The sequence below is a fragment of the Apis florea genome, unplaced genomic scaffold, assembly GCF_048593485.1.
Source record: "Apis florea isolate Af1SG1 unplaced genomic scaffold, ASM4859348v1 contig_37_pilon, whole genome shotgun sequence".
Classification (NCBI taxonomy): domain Eukaryota; kingdom Metazoa; phylum Arthropoda; class Insecta; order Hymenoptera; family Apidae; genus Apis; species Apis florea.
The window spans coordinates 1,563,841-1,591,308 of record NW_028256861.1 but is presented as its reverse complement, the minus strand read 5'-3'; the positions used below and the strand labels follow the sequence as shown (position 1 = coordinate 1,591,308).

The following is a 27,468-nucleotide window of genomic DNA, read 5'->3' as shown; positions in this document are numbered from 1 at the left end:
TCGGTAGAAAAAATTTTTTACGAGTTATTCGTTCGTGTAAATTTTATTTTTTTTATTTACGAGTGTCGGAGAGAACCACGAAAATATAATAATAAAGTTTCGATGATGATTAACTTGTTGTTGTGAGTTTCGAAATATCATTCCGTGCAAATTATTTCGTTTATTTATTATTTACACGGGTTTTGAAAGTTTAAAATCGTGATAAAAAATAATAATAATAATAATGATGAAAAGTTCCGAAATTTTTTTCGAGATTTCAAAACCTCGAAACTTTTTTAATTTCGAACCGTTTCGAAGAGAGTTTGTCGAAATATATTTTTTTCACGATTGTAATTTCAACGCCGATCTTGAGAAACATTGTAAACAGATATATTACATCTATATTTATTCAGGTCGAAAAAATGTATCGTGTACAACAATTACGAGGGAAAAGTTTTACCGTATACTTTTGATCCATTTCGTCAATTAGTAGCTACAGGAATAGGAACATTTTTCTTCCTAGTTATTTGGCGGATGAATAGGGACGAGTTTTCCTTCAACTTACTATATCTATATGTACATTTATATTATGTACATTTGAAAGTAGCTCATAGAGAAACGAGCAGAAACGAGCTCCGTCGTGGGGGCCAGACCATCGAATTTTTCAGCCTCTCAGAGTGTTGTAATAACAAGATGATGTGTCTCGAGTAAAGGGATATTATTTAATTTCGCTCGAAATTTTCCATGCAAAAAAAAAAAAAAATAATGATAATAATAATAATAATAAAAAGATAGAAATAAATAATAATTTTAAATATTACAACAAGAAAAAAGAATATTATCTCCTATTCACGCGGTATGCATTTCAATCTCATGCGCATATAACAACACATTATTGATAAATTTCCATTCGCCTTCTTGAACTTGATGAATCAAGTTTACTCTTTATTTCCATCATATGCGTCAAATACCTTTTTTTCCGAGATATTTTTTCGATGGAATAAAAAATTGATGGAAATAGAGGGGAGGGGGGAGAGGGGGAGGGGGGAGGGGAGGGGGGAGAGGGGGAGAGAGGGGGAGGGAGAGAGAGAGAGGAGAGAGAGAGGGGGGGGTAGATCCGATCCGATAATTAAATACGATAAATATTTCCTCGTTATTCATCATTATCATCATCATGATCGGTATTTAGAATCATTATTGAAATGAGAAGGAAAAATGAATTAAAAAAACGTAATTATTTTGTATCACAAACACGATATTATTCGTACAACCGTGAATTTCTTCGTTTATGTAGCGATAAGTTATTTCTATTATTAATTCGTGGAACTGCTGGCTCGAGACCATGGCTCTTCATCATTATTTCTAATTCCATTTCAGGTATTTAAGTGTAATTCAATTATTGAATTATCGAAATTATCGAGAGGAACGAAAAATGTTTAGCCAAAGTCGAAGGATTATTGAAATTTATACAATTAAAATGATACACTGCCCGCTCATGCTGTCTCATTCGCGATATTTACTTCTCACTCTTGAAACACACGAATGAACAACTGTCGGCCAGTTGTTCAGAAAATCGCCGAAGTAATGATCGTGCAATTTATAGCGTTCCATTTATCGAAACGAAATTTTCGAGAGAATGTCCAATTAAGTGAACTCTTAACCGAGTTATTATCTAAACTATCATCTAAACTAGAGTTTCGAGCGTTATTCCAATTATATACGAAACGAAAATAAAGTACAGTAGGCTAACAAATAGACGGTAGAAAAATTCGAAAACTAGACGATGAATTTATTTATCCGAATCTGAATTCTTATAATATTCGAAAGAAAAGTCAAAAGAGATAATCCTATTATACGAATACGTATTTATAGAAAATAAATTTTAATTCATTGTTGTGTTGTTATATTTGGCTAGATTATTATCATTTGAAATAATCGTGTACAAAAATACAATCTTAATGCATACAATCTTAAAATTTCAAGGCGGGAAAAAAATGTGAATTTTAAATTTACTTTTGTTCTTAACATCCATCGTTTGTTCAAGATTATGCACACAAGATATATTACACAATTGTGTAATTTTCAAATTTAAATCTAATTTCGTTCGCGCGTTTCACGGAAATAAGGGAATAATACGTATTTTTACTTTTCAAAGAAATTTCCTTATTATTTTACATATCATTATTATTGTAATGATAACACTAATTTTTCTTATGCGGTTAAATTTAACATTCGAGTGTTGTGCACACTTTTATTGCATTTAGAAATTTCAATGTATCCGTATATTCGAATAATTAGCTCGTTCTTCTCGTGTTCGTTATCTCGCCCTTCCCTCGCTATATTGCCCATTGTTTTCCACCGTGGCCGATGTTTCGAATTACACCATTGTTACTTAAAATTTGGGTTAGTAAAGTAACATTAAAAGGGTAATATAGCCGTAAAAATTAAAACGGTACACCGAATTACAAAATTACGATCTTATCTACATTTTTCGATCGATAAAAATGATAAACTTCTTTCTTCTATAAGGAAACAAGTTATGTATTTCGAGATGATCGAAACATATTATATTTTTCCATCGTAAAGAGAAAAAAGAAAAAGGATTATTTATTTCATCCTTCATATTTTCTTCTCTATCATTAAAAAGAAGTAATCGTTTATAGTTATATTACAATTCGTGCAATACTGTTTTATCGACGAAGTTACAAATTATCGTTGTGACCCAAAATTGGTTATATCGTATACTTAGAACTATACATTTCTTTCGCGCATCACGTGTTCAATTACAGCGAATTCAAAAACATTTTCAATTCAAATAGTTATTATAAGATTCGTAAATAAAAATTTCTCTCTTTAATTTCTATTTTTCCGATTGTGTAACCATTTCTTCCGACATTCTTCTCATTATGTAATTCTCTTTATTAAACATAGAAAATCATCTCTAAAAATAGAAAGTTGAAGAGAGAGAGAGAGAGAGAGAGAGAGAGAGAGAGAGAGAGAGAGAAAATATCGATTTCCATAACATATATAAAAAAAAAAAAAAAAAAGAAAAAAAAGAAAAAAAAAATCATCGAAATCGTTTCTCTAAATAACTATTACATTCCTCTTTTAAATAAAGTTCAAACATTGGATAAACGTTGCTCGTATTACTGTTTACATAGCGTGGCATCGACCTGCTAAAAGTTTCAATTTTCCCCGATACATACAAAAGAGTTCGATCGGGCGTTAAAGTAATGTAGTTGGATTTACTTTGTCATTGTTCTAAAAATAATCGTGGTGTTAAAGAGGTTAACGAACCGGGAACCTCCTATAACTTTATCGCCCGTTTAATGACAGGAAAATCATCACAACGAGACTTATTGTATCGTAACGGCGATGTGTAAAGTTATTGAAAAATAAAGAAAGAACGGTGAGAGGGGAAGGGAGAAAAAAAGAAAAAGAAAAAATAAAAAGAATAAATAAAACGGGGAAAAGGGACAATTCTTTCTACTTCGTATTCAACGAGAGTCATGGATGAAGATCATCCGATAATTAAATATGAACTGTAACGTTATTATCGACCGAGCACGATTTAATTAGCGATAGCCACGAATCACAGAGTAGATGAAGATATCGAATTTAAGTGAAATTGGCGTTGATACGAAATCCGTCGAGGAAATGTATTATTTTCTTTAATTGTTTGTTAAATTTTTTTGTTTAGATTTATTATAAATATTGTAAAACTGTATAAATAATTCGACGCAACGAAAAAAAGTTTCGATTAATTTTTATTATTTTTATGTATTGATCTGAAACTTTCGATATTCAAGCAAAGTGTAGTTTGCATAATGAAATAATTTTCATGAATCTAAACTGAAGGGTGATACTCGAAAACTTTTCGAAAGTCGAAAAGTTTCGATATATAAAAAAGTTTTTAGTAGTTTTATTACTCCATTACTCAGGCAAGGTTATTTTTTTTTTTATATATATATATCATTTGTATCGTGTTAAAAACTTGTATAACTCGAGTATATTTGATAATTCGATTGATAGCTCTCGAATGAAAAAAAAAAAAAAAAAAAAAAGAAATATCCAGAATTTCAATGTCTATTATAGAAAATGACATACTCTTATTATGATCTTCAATTCACTTATATATATATATATATTTCTCGTTTATTTGCAATTTATTGAAAAAAAAAATAATAATAATAAGAAAAAACATCTTATATAAGATACAATTTTATATAATTTATAAAATAATGTAACCATCTTTGAGTTTTGATGAGTGCACATTTTCTGTAATTTAATTTTATAGTATGTTTTGCAAGAAATTATTTTTTTTAGTATATATATATTAGTATATTTTAGTATATATATGAGAATATATTGATGACTAGCTTTTGTAAAAAAAAATTTTAGAACTTTTATGTTTCGAATTCTTTCTAATTTTAGCTAATCAGAAAAACAATTTTTTGTTTTCAAATAAATTTTGGAATTTTTATGTTTCGAATTCTTCTTAATTTTAATCGACAAATTTTTTGTCTTCAAAAATATTTTAGAAGTAATAAAATTGAAACGTCGAAATAAAATATCAATAATGATACTTTTATATTTTCTTCTTAGTAAAAATACTTTAATAATTGAGAAATAAAATCGAAAAATGACTCGTGGAGAACGTAGGAAAGAGCAAACGTAAGGGGAGAATAACGAATAATTCATTTCGTGAGATAAAAAAACAAATCATTTAATTTGTGCAAATGTCCATTGAGGTTATGTTTAAAAAAAAAAGAAAAAGAAAAAGAAATCTCTAACGATGTTTGTTATTCTGATTCTAGATCCCAGAGTGAACCATTGGATGATGATGAGCAGTCCTCTTCCTACCATGGTGATATGCCTGTGTTATGCGTATTTCAGCAAAGTTTTAGGACCGAGGATAATGGAGAATAAAAAGCCTTACAAACTTCGAGGAATCCTAATTAGCTATAACCTGATTCAAACGCTATTCTCCACGTGGATCTTTTACGAGGTTCGTCAGCATCTTTTTTTTTTCACTCTCTCTCTCTCTCTCTCTCTCTCTCTCTCTCTCTCTCTTCATATTACACATTAGTGCCTATTTTGGCATGTGCAATCGTGATCGAATCCTTATCTAGATAGGTGAATTTTTGTGAATTCGATTCGAGCAAAAGAGAAGAAATGAATTGGATAAAAAAGAAAAAAAAAATTATCAATTTACGTTCAGCAGTTATAGTGGAACTTTGTTTGTATAAATTCTATTTATATAGTATAGTCCATTTTACGCCGAACTGTTCGAACATCTCGAAAGGTATAAAAAAATATTTCGATACGAAAAAATATTTCAGATAAAATTCAGATGCGTTGTAACAACAATTTTTCTATAGATTGACTGTTAGAGGTCATGTGAAGGTTGAATTCAAGTGGAAACCATATAATTTTATTGCGTCGACATATTATCGGTTGACCGACCAAAAAAGTTGTCTAATGTGGCTCGATGTAAACGTAGCCTTAATTCGTTAGTTCTCGGCCAACTTCACGACATACACTATGTTGAGCGGAGAAATGTACGCTGACGATTCTTTCTCGCCGTCAAACTCGTTTGAATAATCCTATTCAGACGTACGACAGATACCGTGCAGAATAATAATTAATAATCGGTCTCGAGACAACGGTACATCTGGCTCTCGTTCGTGAAAGTTATTGCCTTGAGTCTTACGATAAGTCGTTTTCGTGGCTTGCATAAGCCAATTCCTTCTTCGACCAGTCAATGAAATTCATCGTGTCGATGAAAAGCTCATGAGTTGGCGAATCCATCCACTTGATTTGCATTCTTCAACTTTCCATTGCATCAACGAATGTCGATGTTGTGTCAAGTACATGCGTGAAACGAGATCGGATAGAATTATTTCGAAGCTTCTCTGATGCTTCTAGGGAAATTGAAAGAAATTCATCGATAAGATAGAAAGTCTAATTATCGATGCATTGAAAACTCGATGATGAATTGTTACAACATTACGTTTTTAATTCATAAGTATTTGTGTTTTTCAAATTTTTTGTAGTAGATTTACAGAATGATTTATTAGATTGCTATTATTCTTTAAATTTAATTCTTAATCTTATTTTTATATTACTTTAAGCGCAATTTAATATAATTTCTTTAACTTTTTCAAACTTTGAGGAGAGAGGGGTTCTTGAATCAAATCGGAAAATAATAATATTATTTTGTCAATTTTTGAATGAAATTTAGTCAAATTCATTATTCAATAATAATAAAATTGTCATCTTTTTGGATTGGTAGAAAATCAAATTATTATTAGTTAAATAAATTTATATTTTTTTTACAATTATCACTGTACAAGTAAATTCTACAAATCTTTATAGAAAATTTAATATAATTTTATGAAGAATGATAAATATTATATAGATTTATATTTATATATATATATAAAATACAAATATATAAGAAATTTTAATAATGAAGAAAAGTCTTGACATAACAAACAAAATTTAGAAACATTATTGAGAAACGTTAATCAGTTAATTAATTATAAGTTTCTTATATTGTTTATATGCATTAAATAACACTACTTTTTAATTTATGATAATTTGAATTTTTTTTAAAATACATTATTCAATATTATTTAACAGCAAATAAGCTATGTTATGAAGATCTTGACATTTCTGATGAACAGAAACAGTTGTTAATCTTTAAATTACATCTAAATGCATGTATAAATTTTTAAATTCGTTTTTCTCTAAAGCTAAGGTTTTCTCCATGAATAAATCTTGACTCATTTGTAAATCGATTATCCTTTCAATCAGTCATTTTGATTTGCACTATTTTCTATTTTCCTAAATAGATCCTGTGAGATTTAAAGCATAACGAAAAATAAATTTTATTTATTTGTTCATTCGTTCATTCATTTCAGAAAAACTCCTTTAGAAGTGAATAATCACTATACGTGCTATTTAGTTACCAAAAAAATATTTCAGTGACAAACCGTCACATGTCTTTCACTGAATAAAATTAATTAAGATATGCTCGTTTTCTTTTTTTTTTTTTTGTGTGTGTGTGCGTTTTCAAACCATTGTAAGTAATCGATTTGCTGTGAAAATAAAAATTATCCTCCACACATTTGCATGACGTTCCAACGACGGTCCTGCTTCTGGCTCAAGGGTCAAAAATGCGCGTACATATTTAATGAAAATACCGATCGTATTTGGTTTGCACTTAGTATGTCATATACACGATTCGATACAGTTATCCTGTGTGTAGAGCTAATGTGCGCGTTACTTTCTACACATTTTTCTCACCCAATTATTATTATTTGCCTTACTACATATCACGAGTCAATAATATTCTGATTATCAGAGAATCGAATTTGAGACTGAAAAATCAGAATTTATGATGATGGATTTCTTTTTTTTCTTTTTCTGCATCGTACTTTAAATCACATCAAAGAATTCGTTAATTTCGTTAATCTTGAATTTTGTCTTTAATCGAAAAAATATCTTTAATTACAAGGTAAAAAAAAATATTAATCCATCGTGGAAAATATTTTTAAGGTTATATTCGTACATCGTACCTTAAATCACATCAAAGAATTCGTTAATTTCGTTAATCTTGAATTTTGTCTTTAATCGAAAAAATATCTCTAATTACAAGGTAAAAAAAAATATTAATCCATCGTGGAAAATATTTTTAAGGTTATATTCGTTGTTTATGTTATTACATCGTTACTACTTTTTTCACATTTCCGCCCTCTGTGTCGATTTTCAAAAATATTTTAAAATGAAAAGTACTAGAGATATATCTGTATGTGTATTAATACCAGAATGAAAGATACTAATCGCGATTTAATCTAGATCGATTAGACCGTGACAAAATTCATTTTTTTTTTTTTTCTTATGGTAAGTAAATCGTCTGTGACAATCCACTTATCGATCGAGTAACTCGCTTGTCGATCAATAAAAAATTGAACGTTTTGCATTTCGATATATTCCTTATTTAATTCGTTTGTTTGGAATTATATTGAAGATAGCATAAAATCAACCATTTGTATATTGCGCGCAAAAGCGGCCTCTTATCTAAGTTTTTTGATGTAAAATCATAATTAGAGATAATTGGCCGGACCACTATGCTAGACTTACGAAATATAATCGATAATACAGTATGTAATTATGTTTACATAATTATGTACGTAATAATGTAGCTATAAAAATTTTTAATTTACATTTTATCTCTTTATCTTGCCATACTTTTGAAGTATTATTTTATATTAAAATACGTTTATGATTATTTTGAGTGGTGAAAAATTATTTTTAAACATCGAACAAACTTTTTCAAACGGAAGAATCCGACATAAATACAAATGTAACACGTATGTATATTATATTTATGAGTTCGAATAAAAATGAAAAAAATTCTAATTCTTTTTTTTTTTTATAATTGATGCATCGCCTTTTTTCTTAGTCATTTTTATTCTTAATGATATATTACTTATTCAATATTGATAAATAAATTGATAATATCGCAAAAAAATATTGAAACAAACAATTATAAATAAATTTTTCGTAGATATCAAAATAATCAAGAAATAATAAAATTTCAACTATTTTATTATCAATTTATACAAATACTATTTTAAAATGAGTAATTAAATCATAATTAATCGCAAAAATGCAATAAGATTTTTGAAATATCGATAAATCGATTACACTACTTGATCGATCGAATCGTTAATTTTTCATTGCTAATTTTCTTCGATGGAAGAAAAAACAAAAAAAAAGTCCCATTATTTTTACAGCAATTCTTTGAAGCGAATTTTTTTTTTTTTTTTTTTTAAAGAGACGAACAGTCAATTTAGGAAGCGTATTAGTCACACTGACCGAGCATCGAAGAACTTTCCTTGTCGTCGGGGAGAAGCTATTAGTACGCTGCGAAGGTCTTACTCGACCGTTCAGTTTTACCATTTGAGAAGCAGCGTAGCTGCAGAGTATCATAATGAGCAAGGACGTAATTTTCATGACACGATGACACGATTCCGTGCGACACGTATCTCGGGCAGGGAACAGGTGCGAAATTTGCTATGATTTCAATATACTTTCGATTATTGTTCGTAAATTACTCGTATATTTTTTTAACACGAGAATTAACGTTAGAAGTTTTAATTGAAGTATTATTATGAGAGAAACTAGATATATATATATATAAAATTATATAAATATATATATATTTTTTTAATAAAAATTAATAACAATTTCTTTGATGAAATTAATATAAAATCGTATAATAACGATATATATGTATATATCATAATATATTTTTATCTCGATAATGGGCATAGAGTTATTCCAATCATTTTTAAAAATTGTTTCGGCCAAACGAGTTTCTGTATTTTTTTTCTTTTCTTTCTTTTTTTTTTTTTTAACACCGAGTTAAGGAACTGTCGACTGTTTACGTTTTTTTTTTTTATTGTCAAATCTGTTATTGTTTCTCATTCTTTTTAGAAGTAAATGAATCGAATATATTACAACGCCAAAAAATTCCCAGATCGGTTAATGGTCGCAACCGTTGAAGAAATAAAAATAATAAGAAGTAAAAATATTTACAGAGAATTATTTTTTCAACTGTGTTATATGATGCAATTAATTAATTTGAAATTAAAAATTTATTACTATAATTATCAAGATATTCTCTATTTGAAATAATCATTTATTTTATAAACAAATATTTTAATATTATTTCAATTCACCAAGGAATAATAATTGTATCTTCTGTTCGTATCTTAAAATTACTTAAAAATCAATGATCATATTAACAACAAATTCATTTATTAATAAAAAATATAATATGTGAAGTGATCATTGCAAATTTAGGTATATCAAACGATCGTTTCCAATATATATTTTTTAAAAAAATTATTATTCTAATTAATGATATTATTTATTGCATTTCAAATAAAAAAAATTTTCCCATTCGTGTATTCGTTGATCATTCTTGATCATCTTTAAACGTAGACAACGTGTTTTATTGTCAAACAAAATTATTTTGATAATTTTTGTTATATCCACTTTTGAATATACACGATACAATTTCAACGTTAACGGCCATTACCGATGCATTACTGTAACTATCACTTGAAACCAATTTAGAAGTGCTTGTAAATAGCGTCGATATCATTGTCCAAGACTTCCTGTACAAACAGTGGCTATCCTTTCAAACGTATAAACGTTCTGACGTTTCACTGATATTGCAGATGGCGTAATTAGGGTTCCACGGAAACCCTACCACCACGTTATAATACCGCACACCAACGATGAATACGATATCGGTGTGTCCTTAGACTTCTGAGTTACTGCAAACTAACTGCAATGCCGCTAGAGCACTTTCCTGGGGCGGGGGGGGAGGGGGGAGAGCGAGAAGAAGGGGGAAGGGGGGAGAGCACGCCCGAAAAGCTTCGAAAATCTCGTTCTATAAAACGTGCAATGGAACAATGAACGGGATAAATCGAAGGAAAAACCTTTGTTTAGAGCAAATTTTATTTTGAGAGGAGAGTTTTTGTGCTAAAAAGTATGAATATTTGCATTTATTGTCTGGTAGTCTATGTCTTAGACGGTCGATACTTGATGAGAATAGAGTTAATAAAGCTTGGATTAATTGTTGAAAATTCCTATAAATAAAACTTAGGCTTAATTTTTAGGAGATAAAAATTTAATTGGTAATTGGTGGTGTGTCTCATTCGAGATATCTATTAAAAATTATTAAAAATTAAGTCGATAAGTAAGAAATTTGTTTATCATCGTGGTAAGTACAATGTGAATACTTCATTGTCAAATCGATAATTTAATTTTTCTTTCTTAGCCTTAATCTCGTTAAAAGACGATGTGATTGACGTGAATAACAAAATCAACGTGGCGTCAATTAAAACTGACTGACGAAGTTTTGAAAAAATTCGGAACTTTTTATCGTCGAATTCATTATCGAAAGATACGAGAAAAAAAAACAAAAATTAATTAATTTCTCATTAAAATGAAATTTATCTTTTTTTTTTTTTTTTTTCCAAGCAAACGGACGAAACGAACTCTCTCTGAAAATTCTAATCGGCGTGTAACACTGTGCGCTGAAAAATTATCCTGTCGCGCGTATCGTATTTAACGCGAGATCACACCGCATGGCCTTGACACACAACTACCTCGGCCATACACGCGTTGTGCTCTCGTTACCCGTACTTTAAACTACACCCAAGCTTTCCTAACTCTGCTTTAACACAATCAAGAATTTAATGGAATTCCGTGTTCCAGAGTCGATGATACCAATCAAGTTACATACGAATCGGATGCCGTGCGTCACGCGATTATCCAACTCGCGACTGAATTCGTCGGTAAAACATTCTGAAGTTCACGAAACCAGTGACAATCGTGAGTCACATTTTAATTAGTATGCATATTTCGCCCCGTCTTGTTCGCAATATTTTTGCATAATTATGCAAAGTCTTCGAGATTCGTTCACGATGTATTCGCGTATTTTGATAATAAAAAACGACGATAGAAAGAAGATTAAATTAACATTAACATTTATTTAATTTCTGAAAAATAAACATCGTCACTAATAAATAATTGTTTGAATAATAAATAGTATTAATAAAAAACAATAATCGTCAAGTTATTTTTAACTCGGGGCAAAATTTCTTTCGTTTTATTAATACGAATTAATAAGATGATGCAAATTGGCGGGATTTTTGATTCATGGATTGTAAGAAAAGAAATGTTCACCTGAGAATTTTTTTTATTTATTCTTCTCTCGTTCATTCACAAAAATTAAAAATATTTTAATAATCGAGTCGAAAACTGATCCTTCGAAATAATCCTTTGTTTTCAGGATCGTTTTTTTTTTTTTTTTTTACGATTCTTTCGCTATTATATTATTGTTATAACGATAGAAATCGAATAGATGAATTGCAAATACAGTCGATACAATTATTAATAGTTAATCGTGCATAAAATTTTAATAATTGAAAATTTCTTCCAAGAATCGAGCCTCGCGTTTTATAAATTCAAAAATAACACGATTATTATTTACGATGTGTTTACAATTTTTTAATATTCATAAATTGAAAAATGAATATTAGATTAGATGTATCTGCGTTGTTCTAGAGTAAGTAGAGAGATTAACATATTGACTATAATATTAGTTAGAACAAGTCAGATTAGCCATTCTTTTTTTTCTTTTTTTTTTTTTGCGCGCGCGCAAATGATGAAAAAGTCTAACTTGTCAAAGGTAAGGCAAATTACATGTAATAATAATAACTTGCTCATCATCTTTTATCATTTCATTTTTTTTTTTTGAACAAAATAATAAAATTTAATTTAAAAAAATTTCTTCGAATTAAATTCTTCAAAATATTGAAAGGGGTTAAAAGTGGAATAATCGCTGTTAGATTTTTTTTATATTTTTTATTATATTGTTTTACCTTAAAATTATATTGTAATCTGAATAATAATACATTTGAAAGAATTAATTTTAATAATAACATTAATTCATAGTACAAAGATGAAAATATTTTTAATAAGCAATCATATTTAATTGTCATAATCGTTGTCTTTTTTTTTTTTTTATCTTTTATCCACGATGAATAATGTTAATGAGAGATGAAATTGGAATGGTTGGATAGATTAAAAAAAAATCGCATAATGTCATTTTATATCTGATTAAAAATAAATTTTGTCCACGTGGTATTATATAGCAGTTTTGATAAAAGAAAAAGCTAGTAAAAAAACATTATTTTTTCAAAACTATCAAAAAAGAAATAAAAAAAAAATTCGAGATTTGCATAATGTGCAATATATCTCTCATCTTTTTAAATATTAAAAAAAAAAAAAAAAAAAAAAACGTTTTAATTTGTATTTTTTATTGACAAATTGTTCATGAATTATTAATTTAATTCTAATTAATTAAGATGGAACGTGAAAAAACTGTTGCTTTTTTCCTCAGTTTGTTTCTTAATTTTTTTTATATAAAAATAAAATAATAAATCAAGTTTCTCGATAGAATAATAATCAGCGAGACAACTTTTTCATTTTTACAATTATTTTGAAATTTTTTAAATTACTGTTCCCGTCATACTATCAGGTTGTTGTATACGGAATGACTCGATATAAATATTCAGAGTTTAATGACTACACAATTGCATATCAATTTCATACGTGAAATTGAATTAAATATAATTTATTATTAAGAATATTAAAGAATAAACAAAAAAAGATTATAATATATATAATTTTAATCTTGCTAATCTTGTTATTTCTAATGAAAATATTAGATTAAGGCGAATAACGAATATATATATATATTTATAATAATATTTTAATAAATATTGAAAATACATTAGTGAATGAAAAAGGAAAAAAAAAAAAAAAAAAAGGAATTTAAACAACATTTTTCCCTAGAAAAGTTGTCTATCACTTTTCTAACGAGCGATATTATCAATTATCTTATCCCCCTAATAATTGTATTTATCTGAAAAATCTGAAAAAAAGAATGTCAACACATTCACCGATTCTCAACTCTATGAGATAACTAGTTGAATTTAACCTTCATCCATTAGACATGGTAATACGACCACGTCTCTCCTCCAAGGAGCTATATTGTAATGTTTTATTGACGTGAAATTGATTCTATCCTACTCGTTTATGTAACGAGTGTTCCATGTTATCGATTAAAGAGATTAGACAGCTTATTCGATCGAGAAATATCAATAGACGAATAAATGAATGTAAAATCAATATCATTAAACAAAGAAATCAAATTGGGAATATAAATTAACGTTATATTTAAATTTGCTTTTGAATTGAAAAGAATTGTTGGTATATTTACTTACTTGTAAATATATTTTACAACTCAATTATAGAAAAACATTATTGAGAGAAAAAGATAAAAATGTAATAAAATGAAATTACTCATGGCAATTGCTGTGCTCATACTCATACTTGTATTATACAGAAGCATTTTGTTTTTGTTAAATACAAACTTTTGTATTCAGATATGTACAAAGTAATCCATTTCCAATTAATGCAATTCTCTCCAATTATTTCGTTATTCGAAAAAAAAAAAAAAAAATGACAGAACTTTCTATTCTGAATTTCGAGAATTACATGTATTTTTCAATGTAATAATCCTATAATATATAGCAAAAAATATTATGGTTTTATTTAAGAAAATATCGACGACTTTTATATATATATATATATATATATATATACATATATTTGTATATATTTATTTACATATATGTAAATATATATAACGTATCGATGCCTTTTCTCTTTTCCTTTATTAAATATAACTTTACAATGATTCGTATAGGGAATTTTGCTCTATATCTAGGGATATCTCCTCTTCTCGAATTTTCTCGATAATTTAAAAACGCCCAAAAACTTTTATCCTATCTTACCACGAGAAATCATTTCCTTTTGAATACTTATAGCCGAATAGTCTCCGTTTGTAATGCACGATAGCGAATATATTAAAATGATTGTAACGTAGATCGCGTTTCTGGTAGCAGAGATCGCTCGTTTCGACTACGATACCAGAGAGAAGGCCATTGTATATATTCGTAATAATTATTTCATGCATGATTTCAGTAAAATCATCTCTATTTAACCAATTACCTCGGCCTCGTGGAGATTTCGCTTCCGCGATACGTAACATATACGATTTTGAGCACGTATTATTTAATCGTCAATTATAACACAGTTCTCGTCCTTTTACAATTTAATCGAGAAAAATATGCGAATGGAAGTGGAAGAAAAAAAAGAAAAAGGTCGTACAAGTCCTCCAGTACCAAGAATAAAATGATCAAGTAAGTTAAGTTAAAAAATTAATCAAATGAAAATAATTAATATGCGTGTGATAACTACCTCGAGAAGAAAAACTTCGAACGAGAAGAACCTCTTAATTATTTAAGAGCCGCGATATTGGGCGGGGAGGGAGGGGAGGGATTCTGCTTCTGTAGAATACACAGGAATACAATGTAATCGATACGAATCGTGTGTGTAACGGCATAAAACGATCGAAGAAAATCACGTGAACGTACGGAATCATTTCGTCGTCACCCGCGAATCGAATGCTTCATTCGCCACGTTTGGCCCGATTCTTTTATTCTTTCTCTCCCCTTATTTATTTCTCCTTCTTTCTTTTTCCGAAGAAATTGCAAAAAAATGATGAAAAAACAAACTATTGTCCGTAATTCTCTCGAAGGAGCGAGCGGGCTTTTTAGAATTTGAAATAGTAGCAGCGAGGAGATAAGTACTTGAGAGCGAGCGAGCAAGCGAGACAGAGACAGAGAAACTGGAACCGAGAGAGGACGCTTTTGTTGCCCCCGTCTCTCCGCCCGTTCGGCCGGCTTCTTGATCGAACAAAGCGAGCGGAGAAGCAGAGTGAAAAGCGGGCGATCGCGCTCTATACGCCGATTGTCGACAGTCGAAACTGTATAACTCGTAGCCGTCCCAGTGCCGATGAATGCGCCCCCTTTCATCGTCCTCACTTTCCACCATTTTCTTGTTTTAGTACTTGATGAGTGGCTGGGCGAAAGGATACAGTTTTCGGTGCCAACCGGTCGACTATTCCAACAACGCTATGGCGCTACGAATGGCCAACACATGTTGGTGGTATTACATCAGCAAATTCACCGAGTTCTTCGATACCGTAAGTATTGTGTGTGTGTGTGTGTGTGTGTGCGTGTGTGTATATACATATATGTGTATCCAAAGTTTATCATAGCGATTCCTTTTTCATTCTTCCAAATATTTTTTCATCGTGGTGTGAGAATTAGGAGGAGGAGGAAAACGGCCAATTTTTAAAATCTGTAAAATATTATTCGAGAATAAGCGGTTATAAAATATATATATATATAAATAGAATAATGTTTAAACAGGTTGTTCGTGGTGGGAATGAAATTGAACGATATTCTTACAATTCGAAAGCAACGAAATAAATTATGAATATATGAATAATTGTAAATATATCGATACTTGTTTTTATGCAAGGGAAGCAGTGAAAAGTAATTGTTGAATTTTTATATTGATCAAAGTTAGCATCAAAAAAAGAAGTTTATAAAAATAATTTTATCTCGTCATAAGTTAGAAATCATTCTGTTTAAAATTATTGAGCTCGAAAATATTATTACTTTACACTTACCAATATTGTAAGATTTTTTTATTGCAAATAAAAAAATACACATAATTACAGTTGCGAGAAGCCACATATGCATACTGGTCGAACGAACGTTTGTACTACTGGTAACACGGGCATTAATCTGTTACTACTCGATACAGGATGGAATACTTGTTCCATTTTTGTGCGATAATGAAATCGACAGTTGTAACGGGCATTAATTGCGCGTTCAAAATCGCGTTAAACATCGTAAAACATTACAAGATGTTGAGTTTTGACGTTTGCTCGTTAATTTTTTTTTGCAAATCGCTTAAAGTTTTGGCGTAGATCGAAATCGACTTTATCAAGTTTTGTATTTTTTCTCTTTTCGATAATATAACGACCGAACAACAATTTACGTCCGTTCGCGAAGATTAATGAATCAAGTGTCAACTTGGTATCGACTAATAAAATTAAATTTCGTCATTTAAATTAAAACAACTATTATTCTAAAATAAACGCGTCAATCAATCCCCCTCCTTTTTTTTTTTTTTTTAATACGACAGGATATTAACAATTATCTTTTTTTCAGCTCTTTTTCATTCTGAGGAAAAAGAATCAGCACGTGTCAACGCTTCACGTAGTCCACCATGGCATAATGCCATTTTCAGTTTGGATGGGCTTGAAGTTCGCACCAGGCGGTCATAGCACTTTCTTCGCCCTTTTAAACACATTTGTTCACATTGTAATGTATTTCTACTATATGGTGGCTGCAATGGGCCCTGAATACCAGAAGTACATATGGTGGAAAAAGTACCTGACTACTATGCAAATGGTGAGTTTATTCGATTAATTCTCACCACTTTTTCCTCAAACTTTCTTCTTTTTTCTTTTTTCTTTTTCCAAATGTAAACGAAGTATAATAATTTTTTCAAGTTTTCGAGAAGAAGATATTGATTACAAAAATTACCTGATCTATATAGGTAATTTCTTTATTGTCTCTCCATTGAATATATATTAAAAAAAATAATTCTATTAAATTATTTGCCAATATTTTGTCTCTTTTCCGTCCGTCAAGCGGTAAAAAGAGAAAAGAGAAAAGCTTTAGATAAAAGTGGTGAGAATCCAATAATGAAGTTTAATATCCAATAATTTATTTATCGAATCGTGTAAAATGGTGTCAATTTTTTCAGGTGCAATTCGTGTTAATCATGTGCCACCAGTTCCAACTTCTTTTTATAGACTGCGATTATCCTCGTAGCTTTATGATTTGGATCGGTTTACACGGCGTGCTCTTTTTAGGTCTTTTTTCGGACTTTTACAAAGCGAAGTACGTGGACAAAAGGGAAAAATCGGCAAGGAACGGTGTGCAAAATGGCTCGACCGGTCTTTGCATGCCTGTGCTCGATGATTCGTCGGCGCCACGGCAAAACGGTGTCTCGTCGTACACGACGATCTACAATAAGGAGTACAACAGCTGTTACAGCAACGGAACAAACAACGGCTACGTCGCCAATAACAACACGGAGAAAAAGCTCGCTTAGGACGTTCTGGTTTTGGTAAACGCTCTGAAACAATCGTCGAGATACCAAATCGCACGATCAATCAACAGTATAATTAACGCTAATTGTTGCCGGCACAATTGACATTGGTCGATAATACACAACAGTGACTTTGTTACACAACAATATATTATATACAAAACACGCCGAACGATTTCGACTCGAGTTATATTAGTGAGTTTTGCGCGCGACTCCGCCTGTCGGGTCCAGTGTGGCCGATTCGCGAAAGAAAGAGAAAAAGAAAAAAGGGGGGAGGGGAGAGGGAAACGAAGGGGAAAAAAAAAGAAAAGGAATAAACAAACTGTATACCGGTCGTAATACGCCGTGGAGTCTGTGTTCATGTTCACGTATAGAGTCGTCGACGAGAGAAGAGGGGAGAGACCTGTCGCGCATAACGTTCGATTTTTCCCGCTAACGCTTTAAATTATTTCATATAATATAAAAACTGTATCAACGGGGTGGCGATTATGTTTATCGGAATAGTTTAATAATCGGGGGTTTATATAAGAATATTAATTATTGATAATATATTATTAATAAGGAAAGGGGGCTCTTTTACCCGTATTGTTGTGTACATGTATTAATTATTAATATATATGTGTGTGTGTATATATATATATATATACACACATATATATATTAATTCCATCCGCAACCGGATTGCGGATGATAGACTCCTTGAAAGTCGTTGACTCGTCGATGGCTTTATGAATGGGAAAAAAAAAAAAAAAAAAAGAAAGAAAGAAAGAGCAAACGAAAAGAAGAAAACGGAGCGCGATGAAAAAAATGGACCGAGGAACGCGAAGAGAGAAGCAGAGAGAAGAAACGGACAAAAATTAAAACGCGCACACGAGATGAGAGGTTATATCGAATTAATGATCGATCCTCATTCGGGGCACGAGGAGCATGTTTCCCCGCACGCGATGTGTCAATGAGGAGGAGAGTGTTTATTGTATGCGTGAACGAGTGTGATCGTTTGTTGTAAGTTGTAAACAGTTGATTACGAGGCATTTCTTATTGGGATTTCGCAATTGAAATGATCCCCATTTACCGTATTTTCCTTATCGTCCGACTCTGTCTCTCTATTGCCCCGATTGTGTTCAAAGCTTTGGTGTTCGCCGTAGAAATAAGCGTCTGTCGATTCGCGTTTTAATAAGGAGAGAGATCGTATCGATATCCTTCCTCTCTTGAAGCTTGATTCTTCTCCTCTATTATCATTATTACTATTATTATTATTATTACTATTGTTGTTGTTGTTGTTAAAGATCATCTTGGCATCGGCAAAAAAATTGTCTACATCGATATCTTGAGAAATTTTTTTTTTTTTTTTTTTTTTTTTTAATAAAATATTCACGAATGAATATGAATAAATATATATATATATATATATATATATATATATATATATTTTATCAGCTGTTGACGTAGAATCAAGCTTCTGAAGAGTTTTAAAAAATTGTCGGCGAAATTTATCTCTTGTTCACCGATGAACTGGTCATATTGGTATAAAAAATAAAAAATAAAAAAAAAAAAGAAGGTCGAATGCCAATCGTTCGAATATACATATGTTATAAACGCATGGAGGGAAAGAGAAAAACGTTTATCTAGGAATCATATGAAATCTCTTGTTAAGATTACAAACTTTTGTACTCTTCCTATTAATGGAAAGATGAAGGTTTTTATTTATGACCGCACAGAAATAAAAAAAAATCTGAAAGGAAAAAGAAAGAAACAATTCGATCCTATAAATTTAATGTTGTATATTTTTACAAGGAAATAGATCGATCGCATAATAAAACAAAACGTTGACGTTAATGGTGTCAAATACGTGCTTTCTTGTGAAAGTATTCATATAAATGGAAATGTATTATTGCCAAGTTTTAATAACGTATTAGAAACGAAATATTTGAGAAATGATTTATAATAAAAGAAGTAAAAGAAAAAAAAAAAAAAAAAAAGTGAAACCAACGTCGACAAGACTGTTAATATAATCGTAAAACGCAAATATCATTTCAAAAACATCTCAAAAAGACATTTTTTTTTCTGTTTATAAATTAGTTTTCGATAATATACGAATGCATTTCTTTGGTCGACAAGGCTTTTGCTTTAGCCCTTTGTCGCTCATTCCAAAATACAAGGAATTGATATTCAAGTTACGATTTAGCGAATAATTTTATACCTTTAACGCTCAAAATATCAACAACTGAACTTCTTTAACTGAATTCTTCCGTTTATATAAAATCCTTATAATATTATTATTCTCAACCATGGTTAAAATCAAATCATTTCTACCCAGTGATTATACATTTTCAATTATGTCCACCAATATGAATCATGAAGGCATTTATTTAATATTTCGTTTTCTTTTGTTTTTTTTCTTTTTATATATGTATATATATATATACACACACACAATTCATTATAAATACTTGTAAAAATAACTTTAGCATAGAAAACAAAGCAATTTCGCACCTGTTAAAGTCTTGCAAAAAAATATCGTACTGCGTGTTGGAAAATGTAAAGGAAAAAGTAAAAAGAATTCTGTCGAACCAATTCGTGTCTGTCAATGAGGACAATAAGCCGCGTCGACATCGAGACACGAACATTTTAACCCTCTATATAACATCACGTGATACGAAAAAATCATCATATCTGTATTTTTTAAATTTTCTTTATTCGTTTTATCACTTTACTTTATAATGTATTAAGTATAATCAGTTTGTTGTATTATACCGACATCATATTGTTTATTTGTAATGATTATTAATTTTTTATGTTTTAGATTAAATTTAAAAATTAATAACGATGGTTAATCTTCTTTTTTAAGATAAGCGAGAAAAATTCTGTTTGTAGAGGGTTAACAGAACTTCGTGAACATGCCATCAACGCGTTTATATAATACAAAAGTGTTCTGTGGTTCGAAAAATCGATAAATCAATAATTATGATCAATTAAGAATATTCTCCGTGTTCCTTTTGGATTTAAATACAGGAAAGGCTGCTCTTCATGTCAGTGTACAAATTTCGTGTTCTCTTACATCAGGCGTGTGCGAGTAATACCTTTCTGCCCAATCTTTTCTGGAAACGAGATTCCAACGATTTTTCCAAGCTTTTCAAAAATCCATCATGATCAAGATTTTTGTAATTCATGCCAGAAATTTGTTTTATTCTTTCGACCAATCATTCTAACGTTTATTTTAACTTTGTATTCTTGATCCAATGATATTTGAGCATGATCAAAAAAAGTCAATAGACTTTCAATAATATCGAATTATAAAATCTTTATTTCTGTTCAAATCAATTGTCAATGTAACGAATATCATCAGATTATTGAGATTAGTTTCTTAACATTTTATTCTCTCTCTCTCTCTCTCTCTCTCTCTCTCTCTCTCTCTCTCTCTCTCTCTCTCTTCTATTCTATTCTATTCTATTCTTTTTATACAACGTTTTGCAAATACAATACGGAATATATATTTCTTAAATAAACTAATTTTTCATTTTTATAAATGTAATTACAGAAGAATGGGGGTGGGGCGGGGGGGGGAGGGAAAGAATGAGAAAAGAAAATATCAAATTTCACATAGATTTAACCTTGGAGGATATTTGAGTTTTATATAGGAAAAGAAAGAGATTACACGCGCATGAGAAAATATAATTTAAGATGGTCAATCATCTTTCACTTTGCAAAAAAAAAAAAAAAAAAAAAAAAAGAAAAAAAAAGATAATAAAAAAATAAAAAAAAAAAAAAAAAGAAGAAACGAAAAAGGAGGAAAAACAGGAAAATGAAAAGAAAAAAGCTATTCAACTTCGTGAAGGTTGTCACAAGTCAAGATCACACAAGACCGAGAAGGCAAGAGCATATACCATCGTCATGTACCACCTAGTGTTACGAACTCTGTAATGATTACTGATTCTCATTATATTTTTGTACATAATTGGGGAGAATTACACGAGAATAAAGTGAATTTGAAACGAGCGAGTTGCCTTCAGCCATGAACACAGGGAAATCGGTGTCCGTTTATTTGATGTTCGAAACCCTTGAAAACGGTTCGCACTACTACTATCATTGCTATAAAATTGCTAAATAAATACATTTAAAAAAAAAAAAAAGTGAATGTGTCAGCAATCTATGAGTAGTTCGTACTGTTAATATCGATTAAGATTAAAATGAAAAGATATTTAAAACTTTTAACACTTTTGACAATTATATTTTTACATTTTTTCCCATGTTTGTTCGCTTAAACAACGTGTAACGACTTGTAAATTTTACTTTCTATTGGGGGTTCAACCATTTCCATTTATTAAAATACAAAAGAAAAAAGAAAAAAAAAAAAAAAAAATACGTATTATGGAAGAAGGTTTTATCGTTGAAATTTTCTATATATAACTTAAATATCGTAATATAAGTATAGAAATAAATATACAATGTAGTGAAATTTGATATATATGAAGTTGTAACGATCAATTGTTAGAGTATTACTACACTATGGCAGGAAAATAGTAGAAAAGTTTGTTACTAATTTTCATAAAAAAAATTAAACGCGTGAAATGGAATCAAAAAATGTTGAAGATAGCAATTGAAATGGTAGGTTATGTCAGTTTAAAATTTTGTTATGTTTTATTACGAAATAAATAGTTCGTTTAACATAAATATTATCGTTACAAGTATTTCGGGTTAGGTTTAAAAATTTGAATCGGAAATTAATGTCGATTTTAATATCGATCTAATTTCGAGTTATCGATCTATATGTTATGATTGAACAGAACTAAACGAAATATGTCGTTGCGGCGTCACACAGAGCGATATCGGAAAAAATTGTTTTAATTTAGACTATTTTTATTTATATCATATATGTGTTAATTGAACAAAATTTGATATTCAACTTATATTTTTCAATTCAATTTATATTTTTTAAAGAATTAATATACTTTACGTGAGTAATAATTATTACTGATTTTTTAATTTCGGTGTTACACAGAATGAATACATGGTGGTACAGTGATGTTAATTTTTACCAAAATCCAAATTTCATAGTCATCAATACTGTTACAATAACGGAAATATTGCAGTTCTACGATACACGTAAGTATATATATTTGTTATTGTTATTAAATTTTAAAGTAAAAATTAATGTTTACGAATATTTTTTTTCATTTTAATTTATAACTCTATCAAAAACCGGACGAATAAATATATCGTTTATATTAAGAAATTTATTATAAGTATATACGTTATATATGTTCACGTACGAAATGATGCGAAATGAATCGTTTAGTTAATGATAGAAACGTAAAAAACAAACAAATCGCAGGCAACAGGTCCGTATCTCAAAAAATAAAGTTGTGAATTTCCAAAACAATATAAGAAATCATCAAGTAGTTTCTCTAAAATAGTCTCTCGAGTTTATTCAATTGATCGAACGCGTCTTTATAAAACAGCCGTTTTTATGTAATCAATCATTTTCTAAGAAAGAAAGTGTTCACGCCGCAACGAAAACAAAAGTATAATTTACTTCAATAAGATACTCGTATTAAACTTATATTAAAATGATAATCGAATTTTTCTGCAATAATTACGATGCACCATTCATTTGTAACATTTCGCAATTTTAAACGTAAAATAGGAATCAAAATATCGAGATCGTTATCGATCAATCTTCCTTAATTACGTAACAACACATAAAATTTTAAACTTTCTTTTCATTTCACTACGCACAAAGCATCACGACGACAATCACACTATAATAATAAATTCATCCTGATTGTTTGTGTCCTCCGATCATTCATATTGATACATTTTCTTTGTTCATTCTTCAGTGAAACAAAAATTTCGGTATTTGTGGGTTCCTCCAACCGATAGTTACGGACCTGTCGGCGGTTCTCAGTGCAACGACGATACTCATAGAACACTACAAGACGTCAAGGGAATTCGAGAAAGGTACGACGATTTCGCGGTATATGATGACGATGATATCGCACAGTCGTGAATACGCGGCATGAGATTACCGCGTAACGTACCGAGAAGGAGGAAGCATCATCGAGTAAGCTCGAGCATCTCCGCCGAGCCCCGCCCTGTATATATTTTTAACCGGATCCATCGAAAGTCTGGCCGGCGTGGCATACACTGTTCGTTCGGGCAAGTGAAGTTTCTATTGACGTGCAAAAAGAAAGAAAGGAGACAAAAAGGACAGGAACACAGGACAGGATATATTCGAGCGACGCAACAAGTGAGGAAGTCTGTATCCCTTTCGTTCGGCCTGCACGCCACTGGTAAGTAACGTTCCTTTCGATCAGCTGATTATATTCAGTATACCGGTGTTTGAGGCACCATGATCTAAGCGTGCTCTCATCTCGTGGAATCGATGCTGCGCACCAACTTTGCGCATGAATCGAGCCCCTTCAGCGGGCAATCCATTGGACAATCTCGATGAAGTGGTTTAAATCGGTTAGGTGCACGTGCTTTGGCGCGCAGAATTGTATAAAAAATACATACATATTTAATTTATGTTTATACATATAATCGTATGATATGAAATCGAATAATATATCAAAAATAAAAAAGAATGTAACTAAATTAATATATTATATGTGGAAAAGTTCTGATGACATCTTTATTGAAATTTTTGATAATTAACATATTAAAGTATTGTACCTCGATTGTTAAATACGATGAACTTTATAATTGTACGAATTGATTAACCTATAAAGTCATGATGTTTTTTTAAAATTCTATCATGTGAACGATATACAATAGCTAATGTTTTAATTGTATGCAGATTTGAAAAAAATCGTTAAAATGAATTTCCGTTACGAAATGAATTATTTATTTGCTGAAATCAACAGAGATTGTTGCAAGAAACCTTTGTAGAGACTCCATGATGTTGCCTCGAGCACATGTATGTTGTAAATCGTTAGGAAAATCGAAAGGGGGAAAGTCGATAAGGAGTAGAACGGTATTGACCAATTTCGTGACAATAGAGGACATTTCGACATTTATAAAAAATGAAAGTGTCACGAAATCCGACGAGCACGCTTATCCTAGATCGAATTGCGTAAATAGTTCTCAAATTATTTTAGCATCTACACATTTGATAAAACTCTTCATCTTTGAACCTTAACCACACTGATAAATCAATTATGCAAATTAAAAAATTCAATTTTTAATAAACAAAATGAACGTTAACATTATATAATACAGTAAAATCAATCCTTTTAGGAATTGGTTTAATCAATCCATACTATAATAAATAAAATTAATATCAATTGTTAGAATCGAGCATATTATTATATAAATATAAAATACTATAAAAATGTATATAAGAAACACAAACATTTTTTAAACAATTATTTGAATGAGAATTTATTGTTTTTTCATTCTATTTCATTAGAAGATACATAAAATTCCTTACAGTTTAATCTCGAGATGTTATAAGAAAATGGAAACTTTTCGATTGATGATAACTTGTTATCATCAACAGACAAATCACGGTCAAAATTGATTGAAATCTTGTTGGAATTTTTAAAAAAAATATATATTCAATGCATGACGATGTGCATTTCATAATTCGTGAAAATAAAAATCACAATTTAAAATGATTAATTAAACGAGGTCGTGATTTAATTTCACTTAACAATTTTATTTAATTATAAAAATTTTTTTTACTTGAATCGAAAATCGATTAACACATAGCATAATAAAATGTTATAATCAAATCATCGCATCGATCATTCGAATGCTGAAATTTTTTTACTTTTTGTTAAATATAAGCATTAAACATTTAATGAATATACAAATATACTAGATTGAGGAAAATTTCCAAATGTATAAATATTACTTTGAAATACTCGTGTTCAAGTATCATTTATCAGTATTTATCATTAAAATATTTATTTTTATTTATCTATTTTAAAAATCTATTTTTCTACAATGATGATTTCGAATTAATCGTTCTCAAATACGAATCGTTTGCTTGATAAATTGATTATTAGTATCGATTCTTCTGAGCATTCTGATCGCATATGTGACCGTAGATATTTCTCCTTATTCTCTCTTTCTCTCTTCCTTTTCTCCTTGAGGTCACGCTCCGCTTCCAACCGGAACAAACAAAACAAATTCATGGGAATCCTTCGTTTAATCGAATCGAGAATTAGACAACTAGAAAGGCGGAATTAAGCCAATCGACATTTCGTGGCTGTCGAATCGTTTTTCGTTACTTCGATTCTTCGTTTTTCTATATTTAATTACGTAAACTCGGCCAGAGTTAATCAGAAATTTTTATATTCGAATTGAACCGTTTTTATTTGAACGTGCTTAATAGTTTTAAAGTTGTATATAGGAGATATTTTTGTAAAAAAAAAATTTTACAATTGTGATCAATCAAATTGGATAATTGATTGGCAATAATAATTGTCGAGACGAATTACATTTTATAATCGTAATTACAATTGGACAAAATTTACTTAGACAATTGATTGCTGCATACGGAAGAATTATTATTTATTTCGATGGTCTGTAATTCTCGTCCATACCGAAACTTTCTCCCGCGTCATGGGCCGGGCTTCAGTAGCCCGCTCGATGAGAAATTCCCCTCCCCGTCCCCGCGCCATAAACTGTTTTCACGTAATCGAGACAACCGAAGAAGGAGCCTCGATCATTGGAATCAGTTCGAATCATTATTTTTCGAGTTACGATCACATGGTTTTTTTCGACGTCTTGTGATCTTGTGACGTGTGCCAATAGACACTTTCAAATCTTTCTTTTTTTGAATATTTTCTAGGAATGGAAATACAGTTGAAAATAAAATTCTCGAGAATTATTCTCTCTAGGGTATTTTTCGCAAGTGAAAATTCCGCGAGTGAAAGTTACTATCGGATATAATCACTAGGAAAATATAAATTTTGACAATTTTTCTCGAGAGAGTTTTATATTTATATTGATTCGTACTTTTAGGATAATGTAAAAATAATTATATTAGAGATTAAATTGACTCTCGAGAGCTGTTGAAATTGATTGTAACTTTCACTCTCAACATAGTGTCCCCTATCGAAAAATAACTTTAGACAGTTCTACTCTCAAATATATTCATATTTTTCTCGTTATTTTTCCTATTATTTATTAATCACCTTGTTTTATATTTCCTTTTTTCTTTTTTCCCCGAAATTCTTTCGTTCGAACAAATATAGTAATGTATAGGAAACTGAATGACGAAAAGATGGGTCAAGTTGCGAAAAATAATGTAGGTCAGGAGGCCTCGAGACGCGATCCATCAGCTGGTTGAAAAAAACGGGACACAATGTCGAGCATACCGAATCGTGTTAATCATGATTCACAAATGGTACGAATCGCTCCATTAAAAAGCCTACTACCAGCCGGTAAAGAACATTCGTAGGCACGTTTCTACCGTTGTGCAACGGACTATCGACGCTCACGCTCGACTTTTGCGACGATGATTCGTTTTTTCATGTCCCGAACAAATGGTGAAACAGTAGGCCAAGGCCAAATTCTTTGTGTACCGGGTCCTCTGTTATCGGTCGATTGACGAAATCGAACCGTGTACGCTTTGTCTTGAGCTTACTTTGTTTACTTCGTAAAATCTTATGCCAACTGCACCGCTAATAGGAAACAGGAAACGAATAATCATCAAATCCTTGTTATTTGTTTATTTAAAATTCAAAAGAAGAATATTTTTGCTTTTCTAGCAATTATTTATTTATTTATTTATATTGATTCTATATTGTGTGATTCTGCGATATTAATAAAGTAAACGAATAAAATTAT

The 27,468-nt window shown here is 30.2% G+C and overlaps 1 protein-coding gene and 3 long non-coding RNA genes across 9 annotated transcripts in view; 3 read left to right on the top strand and 1 right to left on the bottom strand.

The window, feature by feature from the left end:
* Positions 1–19,227, top strand: part of LOC100871056 (very long chain fatty acid elongase AAEL008004) — a 36,256-nt gene extending 17,029 nt beyond the window's left edge. For 2 of the 3 annotated variants that reach the window (XR_015294735.1, XR_015294734.1), the window contains 4 exons: positions 4,797–4,987; positions 15,545–15,682; positions 16,722–16,964; positions 17,323–19,227. This is a non-coding gene — a long non-coding RNA (very long chain fatty acid elongase AAEL008004). Of the gene's footprint in view, positions 1–4,521; positions 4,654–4,796; positions 4,988–15,544; positions 15,683–16,721; positions 16,965–17,322 lie in introns of those variants that run through there. The other variant, XR_015294736.1, reaches the window with a different exon arrangement.
* LOC147656267 (uncharacterized) lies at positions 5,084–6,887 on the top strand. The gene is made up of 2 exons (XR_015294741.1): positions 5,084–5,284; positions 5,361–6,887. It is a non-coding gene; the product is annotated as an uncharacterized LOC147656267 (long non-coding RNA).
* LOC147656266 (uncharacterized) lies at positions 6,260–7,747 on the bottom strand. The gene is made up of 2 exons (XR_015294740.1): positions 6,954–7,747; positions 6,260–6,839 (listed from the first exon to the last, which is right to left on the bottom strand). It is a non-coding gene; the product is annotated as an uncharacterized LOC147656266 (long non-coding RNA).
* A 2,896-nt stretch (positions 19,228–22,123) lies between the features above and the next one.
* The window catches only part of LOC100870493 (very long chain fatty acid elongase AAEL008004), a 48,160-nt gene continuing 42,815 nt past the window's right edge, over positions 22,124–27,468 (top strand). For 3 of the 4 annotated variants that reach the window (XM_086916057.1, XM_086916058.1, XM_086916055.1), the window contains exons 1-3: positions 22,124–22,275; positions 22,670–22,773; positions 23,508–23,960. The gene's annotated coding sequence lies outside the window, so the exon portion shown is untranslated. Of the gene's footprint in view, positions 22,276–22,654; positions 22,774–23,507; positions 23,961–27,468 lie in introns of those variants that run through there. The other variant, XM_086916056.1, reaches the window with a different exon arrangement.